The sequence below is a fragment of the Heptranchias perlo genome, chromosome 42, assembly GCF_035084215.1.
Source record: "Heptranchias perlo isolate sHepPer1 chromosome 42, sHepPer1.hap1, whole genome shotgun sequence".
NCBI classification, from domain to species: Eukaryota; Metazoa; Chordata; class Chondrichthyes; order Hexanchiformes; family Hexanchidae; genus Heptranchias; species Heptranchias perlo.
This window is the reverse complement of record NC_090366.1, coordinates 3,083,106-3,090,483: the sequence shown is the minus strand read 5'-3', so window position 1 is coordinate 3,090,483 and position 7,378 is coordinate 3,083,106.

Genomic DNA, 7,378 nt, shown 5'->3' with positions numbered 1-7,378 from the left:
GATTTTGGCCAGAGGACTGTGTCAGAAATTGAAGAAAGGGACTGTGTGAGATTTTATGGGAGGGGACTGAGTCAGATTTTGAGGGGAGGGGGAGCTGTGACAGATTTTAGGGAAGGGACTGATTCAGATTTTGGGTGAGCGGAATTTCAGATTTAGGGGAGTGGAATGTCTCAGATTTTGAGGGAGGGTACCGTGTCGGATTTTGGTTGAAGGGACTGTGTCAGATTTTGACCGATGGGAACTTTTTCAGATATTGGGCAAGGAGACTGTGTCAGATTTTGGAGGGAGGGGACGGAGCTAGATTTTGCGTGAGGGGGCTGCGTTAGATCTGGGGGGGGGGGGCGGTGGTGGAGAGCTCTGTCAGATTTTTGGGGATAAAGTCGACTGCGTCATATTGTGTGGGGAGGAGAGATCTGTCAGATTTTAGGGGAGGGATGCTTTGCCAAGTTTTGGGATTGTGGACTGTGTCAGATTTTGGTGGAGGTGACAGTGCCTGATTTTGTGGAGTTTTGCTGTATCTAATTTTGGGGGAGTGCACTGTGTCAGAATTTGGTGGAGGTGAGATTGCCTGATTTTGTGGTGGTTGCTGCATGTGATTTTGGGGGAGTGCACTGTGTCAGAATTTGGGGGAGGGGACTGAGTCATGTTTTTGTTGCGACGACAATGCCAGATTTTGATTGAAGTGAGTGTGTCAAATCTTGTGTGCAGGGGATTGTGTCAGATACGGACAAAGGTACTGTTTCGGATTTTGAGGGAAGGGGAGCTGTGTCAGATTTTGGGGTTGGGGACTGTGTCAGGTTTTGGTGGGAGTTTAATGTGTCAGATTTTGAAGGGAACGGGGAGCTGTTTCATATTTTGTGGAAGGATACTGTGTCAGATTCTTTCGAGCGGACGGTGTCTGATTTTGAGGGAGAGGACTGTGTGAGTTTTTGAGGGAGGGGACTGTGTACGATTTTGAGGTAAGGGACAGTGTCAGATTATGTGGGACTGGACTGTCAGATTTTGAGGATGTGGGGAGCTGTGTGAGATTTTGGGAGTGTTTTTTTATTCGTTTATGTGATGTGGGCGTCGCTGGCGAGGCCGGCATTTATTGCACATCCCGAATTGCTCTTGAGAATGTGGTGGTGAGCCGCCTTCTTGAACCGCTGCAGTCTGTGTGGTGAATGTTCTCCCACAGTGCTGTTAGGAAGGGAGTTCTAGGATTTTGGTCCAGCGACGATGAAGGAACGACGATATATTTCCAAGTCTGGATGGCGTGTGACTTGGAGGGGAACGTGCAGGTGGCTTTGTTCCGATGTACCTGCTGATCTTGTCCTTCTAAGTGGTAGAGGTCGTGGGTTTTGGAGGTGCTGTTGAAGATGCTTTTGCGAGTTGCTGCAATGTGTCAGATTTTGATTGAGGGGACAGTGTCAAATTTTGATCTGATGGTATTGTGTGAGATATTGGACAAGAGGACCGTATCAGATTTTGAAGACGTCGGAGCTTTGTCAGATATTTGGGGGAGAGGCTTGGCCAGATTTTGTTGGGAGGGCACCGTGTAGGATTTTGGGGGAGGTGACTGTGTCTGACTTTGGGGGAGGCGAATGTTTCAGATTTTGTTGGGAGGGGACTGTGTCAGATTATGTGTGGCGGGGACGGTGTCAGATATTAGGCAAGTGGACTAGGTCAGATTTTGAGGGAGGGAGACTTGTGTCAGATTTTGGGCGGTGGGGATTGTGCCCGGTTTTGTTAGAACGGGACTGCGGCAGAATTTGGGGTGACGGGGAGCTGTGTCAGTTTTTAAGGGAGGGCACTGTTTCAGATTTTGGGGGAGGGGAACACGGTCTGATTTTTGGGAAGGGTAACGGTGTCAGATTATTTTGGAGGAAACAGTGCCTGATTTTGCCAGTGGACTGTGTCAGAAATTGATGAAAGGGACTGTGTGAGATTTTGTGGGAGGGGGATGAGTCAGATTTTGAGGGGAGGGTGAGTAGGGACAGATTTTAGGGAAGGGATTGAATCAGATTTTGGGTGAGCGGAATTTCAGATTTCGGGGCAGTGAAATATCTCAGATTTTGGTGGAGGGCACCGTGTCGGATTTAGGTTGAGGGGTCTGTGTCAGATTTTCATTGATGGGAACTTCGTCAGATTTTGGGCAAGGAGACTGTCTCAGATTTTGGAAGGAAGGGGACGGAGCGATATTTTGGGTGAGGGGACTGCGTTAGATGTGGTGGGGGTGGCGCTAGGTCAGATTTTTGGAGAAATCGACTGTGTCAGATTGTGTGTGGAGGAGAGCTGTGTCAGATTTTGTGGAGTTTTCTTTGCCAGATTTTGGGGAGGGGACAGTATGAGAATTTGGGGGAGGTGACTGAGTCAGATTTTGTTTGCAGGGGCTGTGTCAGATTTTGGTTGAGTGGAATTTCAGATTCAAGGGAAGTGGACTATGTCAGATTTTGGGGGAGGGGGCTGTGACAGATTTTGGAGGAGGAAACTGTGTCTGATTTTGGGGGAGGGGACTGTGACAGATTTTGGAGGAGGAAACTGTGTCGGATTTTGGGGGAGGGTACTGTGACAGATTTTCGGGGAGGAGACTGTCGGATTTGGGTTGAGGGCATTGTGTCACATGTTGTTTGAGAGGAGCTTTTTCAGAACGGACTGTATCAGGTTTTTCAAGGAGTTGACTGTGTCAGATTTTGTGGAGAGGAGAGTTGTTTCAGATTTTGGGGGAGGGGGCAGAGCTTGATTAAGGGGAGGTTGCTGTATCTGATTTTGGGGGCGAGCACTGTGCGAGAATTTGGGGTAGGGGACTGAGTCAGATTTTGGTTGCGGGTACTATCAAAACTTGGGGGAAGGGGACTGTGTCAGATATTGGACAATGAGACTGTTTCCGATTTTGAGGGAAGGGCAGCTGTGTCAGATGTTGGGGTTGGAGACTGTCAAGTTTTGGTGGGAGTGCAATGTTTCAGATTTTGAGGGAATGGGGAGCTGTTTCAGATTTTGTGGAACGATACTGTGTCAGTTTTTTGAAGGGGACCTCGTCATATTTTGCGGAAGGGGACTGTATCAGATTTTGGTTGAGGGGACTGTGTCTGATTTTGTGTTCAGGGGACTTCGTCAAATATTGGAAAAGAGACTGGGTAAGTTTTTAATGGAGGAGGCCATGTGTCAGATTTTGGGTAGTTGGATTGTGTCAGCTTTTGTTAGAAGGCGACTGTGCCCGAATTTAAGTGGACACGGAGCTGTGTTATATTTTAAAGGAGGGAACAGTTTCAGATATTGGCTGAATGGACGGCATCAGATTTTGGGGGAGTGGGAGCTGTGTCAGAATTTTGGTGGAAGGGATGTTCCAGATATTGTGGGCGGAGGGCGAGCTGTGTCAGATTTTCGTGGAGGGATTGAGTCGGATTTTGGGGGCGGGGACGACCAGGTTTCGGCTGAGTGGACTGTGTCAGGTTTTTGGATTGCGTACTATGTCAGATTTAGTGGGAGGGATCTGTTTCAGATTTTGTGATGGGGACTGTGTCCGGCTGTGGTGGGGAGCGTGAGCTTTGTCAGATTTTGGGGGAAAGGATTGTCAGGTTTTGGCGGATGAACTCTGTCATATTTTGTGGGAGGGTAACGATGTGAGATTTTGGGGGAAAGTGACTGTGTCAGATTTTGGTGAAGGGAACTGTATCAGATTTTGAGGGCGGGAACTATGTCAGATTTTGAGGGGAGTGGTCTGTGTCTAATTTTGTGGTGAGGGGTCTGTTTCAGATTTTGTGGAAGAGGAGTGTGTCGGATTTTCGGCGAGAGGGGACTGTGTCAGATTTTGGTGAAGGGTACTGTGTCAGATGTTGTGGGGAGGGGACTGTCAGATTTAGGTTTGAGGGGGGACTCTGTCAGATTTAGGGGGCGGTGACATTTTGATAAATTTGAGGCTGCAGTGTCAGTGTTTGGTTGGACGAGACGTGTCTTATTTTGGGCAGACCTGATTGTGATAGTCGGAGTTGTGTCAGATTTTGTCGGAGGGGACTGTGTCAGACTTTGGGGGAGGGGGCTGTGTCAGATTTTGAGAAGAGGGACTGTGTCTGATTTTGTGCTGTGCGGTCTGTGTCTGTTTTTTGGGGGGGTCTGTTTCAGATTTTGTTGCGGATGACTGTGTCAGATTTTTCGGGGAGTGGACTGTGTCAGATTTTTGGGGGAGGAGAGCAGTGTCAGATTTTGGGGAGGTTACTCTATCTGATTTTTGGGGAGGGCACTGTGTGAGAATTTGGGGGAGGGGCTGAGTCAGATTTTGGACAAAGGGACAGTTTCCGATTTTGAGGGAAGGGGAGCTGTGTCGGATTTTGGGTTTGGGGACTAGGTCAGGATTTGGTGGGAGTGGAATGTGTCAGATTTTGAGAGAACGGGGAGCTGTTTCAGATTTTGTTCAAGGTTAGTGTGTCAGATTTTTTGGAAGGGGCCCCGTCAGATTTTGGGGAAGTGCGCTGCGTCAGATTTTGTTTGAGGGGACTGTGTTTGATTTTGTGGGGAGGGGACTGTGTCAGATATTGGAAAAAAGGGTCTGGGTCAGATTTTGAGGGAGGAGGAACTGGGCTCTATTTTCGCAGTCGCGATCGGGTGCGTTGGTGGCGGGAGAGCTGCGAAAATCCGGGATTCCTGGGGCGGGTCCTGAGCCCGGCTCGAACCCTCCCAATTTCCTGGTTCCCCAGTGACGCGCTCACATGCGGGCGCAGCCCCCGCATGTGGGACTCCCGCCGGCAATTAAAGCCGGCGGGGTGCCACTTAAGTACTTGAACAGGTGTTTCAGGTTGTTTACAGACCTGATTGACCTGATATTTTAGGAGGGATCGGATTTTGCAATTAACTTCGACTGTTTCCCGTACTGGGGGAAACACTCCCAGTTCAAATGGCCGTGTTGCTGCCACCAAGATGTGGCAGCTGCAAAGGTCCATTTGACAGGTGGGGGAGGGGAGACCCTCACTCATTGCAGGAGGTCACTTTGTCACTTTGGACAAAGTTTGGCCTCCACCACCTTCCTGCTAACGATCAAATGCATAAATTTGCACACTTACCCCGGTGTCCAGACACATTTAACTACCTTGCGGACCCGGTCAAACTACCGGATGCGGGCCGCCGTAGATGCAGGCTTGACCTCCTCGGAGGGTGAACAGCATCACCAGACTCGCCGGCCACGCCGTCCACCTCTGACACGTGGAGCCCCACAAAACACTGATGCGACACATCCACCTGCAGGGCAGGAGGTAGGGCAACCGCAGAGAGAGATGCATCACAGACGGCACAACTCACGCAATAGGGTCTACAGACCGAGGCTCAGCTTCCCACACCTCTCTGAGCTGCAGTGCACACAGAGGCTCAGAGTCACTCTACATGCAGTCGTGGACATCTGCAGCCCCCTTCATGCCGATCTGCAGCCGGCTGGCCTGAGCACCATATTTTTACCTGTCGCTGTCAAAGTCACCACTGCCCTCAACAACTTCTCCTCTGCATCCTTCCAGGGTGCCACCGGGGCCATCGCTGGCGTCTCAGTCGTCCGCACAAAAGAGCCCTGCAAATACATCTCCACCACTCTGAAGTGACACAATGGGTGGCATCAAGTGTGAGTGTTCATGGTGAACCCCATGAAAGGGACCTTTTCCACGAGCCAGTCAAGAATGGGCAAGACGTGGCAGTAGTGGTGATAATAATAATATTTATTTTGCATGTGAAACAAAACAAAAGAAATGAAAAACATGACAAATCGTGAGACACCCTTGTGCATACCCTCTGAGCTCACAAAACTTTCGCCGTGCATTTCCGGGAACCCCTACGTATTGCTACTCCTGTGGCTTCAGCAGAGGTAGTGGCAAGTTGCTCTTCTCCATGCCCTGACCGATGAGATGCTTTGGGTTGACCCTCTCTGGGTTTGGGTGCCCGTGAGGGCCTCTCCAAAGACTGCTCCATCTGCATCTGTGCAGGGACAGACTCGGCCACCGAGAGAGAGGGGGCAGCATTGCCGGTACTGTTTGAGAGGGCGGCAACGGGTGAGACGTGGGAGAGCTTTGAGTGGCGTCCCCACTTCCATGTGCCCTTTCACCATCATCCCTCTCGTGGTCCAGGCCCAAATCACTCCTTACACCCTGCTGGACGGCAGTTTGGAGGACTTGTGTGAGACCTTGGAATCGACTTGTAAAGTATCTGTCAGCCTGTTCAAGGCAGCAGAATGTTGCTCACCCTGAATCTGAACTGCCTTGTCAGGACCTGAATGGACTCATTGTTGAGCCGTGCTTGAAGCTCGATGGAGGATAGCCTTTCCTCCACCGCAGACATTCACGCAACGACCCGCGACACTATCTCAGAGATGCCTTCACGTCCCTGCGACACTATCTCGGAGTTACCCTCCTGTACCTGTGCCACCATTGCCCTCATGCAGGAGTTGGACTCCTCCATCCTCTGCGCGATTGTGGAGAGTGTGCGTGGCACCTGTTCCAGCACCTCGGCAATGTGCTGCTGCCCCTCGATGACTCTCCTTTTCATGTCTGGCCCCCAGGGTTCAGCATCTGGATCCAGCTGAGGACAGCCTGGAGAAGAGTGCTCCGACCGCCGCGGACTCTGCACGGCTGCCCCTGCCACTCGGGTCTGCTCGTGCTCACATGTGCGTGGTGACTCAACATGTGCAAGCCCAACTAAGTGAGGACGGGGACCCACCGAGGTGTATGTATCTGCGCTGGTGGATGCATGGCTCAGATGTGACGATGGAACCTCAGAGACCGGCAGGTCCTCTAAGGAATCGCCCTCCACACTCACGGCGCTCGCAGATGGCCCTGCAAGCGAACAGAAAGCAATATTATGCACGTGGACAGATATTGAGGTGCAGCTGATGCCAAGTGATGCTAAGATCATGCGCTACCTTGAGTGCTGAGTGTTAGCTTTCTGTGACCGGCCGTTTGTGCAATCCTAGCCTCGGCATCCGCCACGGACAGGCGCTCCAGCGTGCGGCTGATGTCGAACGCCTGATGCTCCGCGTCCGTTAGGACCACCTGGTGTGGCGGGCCCCCTCAGGTCCATGCCCTCTCCCGGAAGTTCTGGTATCTCTTCTCCTATCAAGGCAAAACACAAAGACGTGATTGAGTGAAGCTTGCATGGTGAGCCGCTGCATGCATTGGTGTGGGTGGGGTTGAGAGTGAGGGAGATGCATGGGATAGTCAGTGTGCAACATCGCCATGATATTGTATGAGGATTGAGTTGCGTGGTAGTGTTCGAATTAGGACAGGGGCGGTGAGTACGTGCAGGCAAGATGAGGATGATAGTTGAGTGGATGTGAGGAGTGATGCGAGAGCGTTGTGGTGGCAGTGCAGAATGAGTTGTGTGGTGGTGGGAGTGATGTGGAAGACAGAGTGTGGGAGAATGCGTAAGT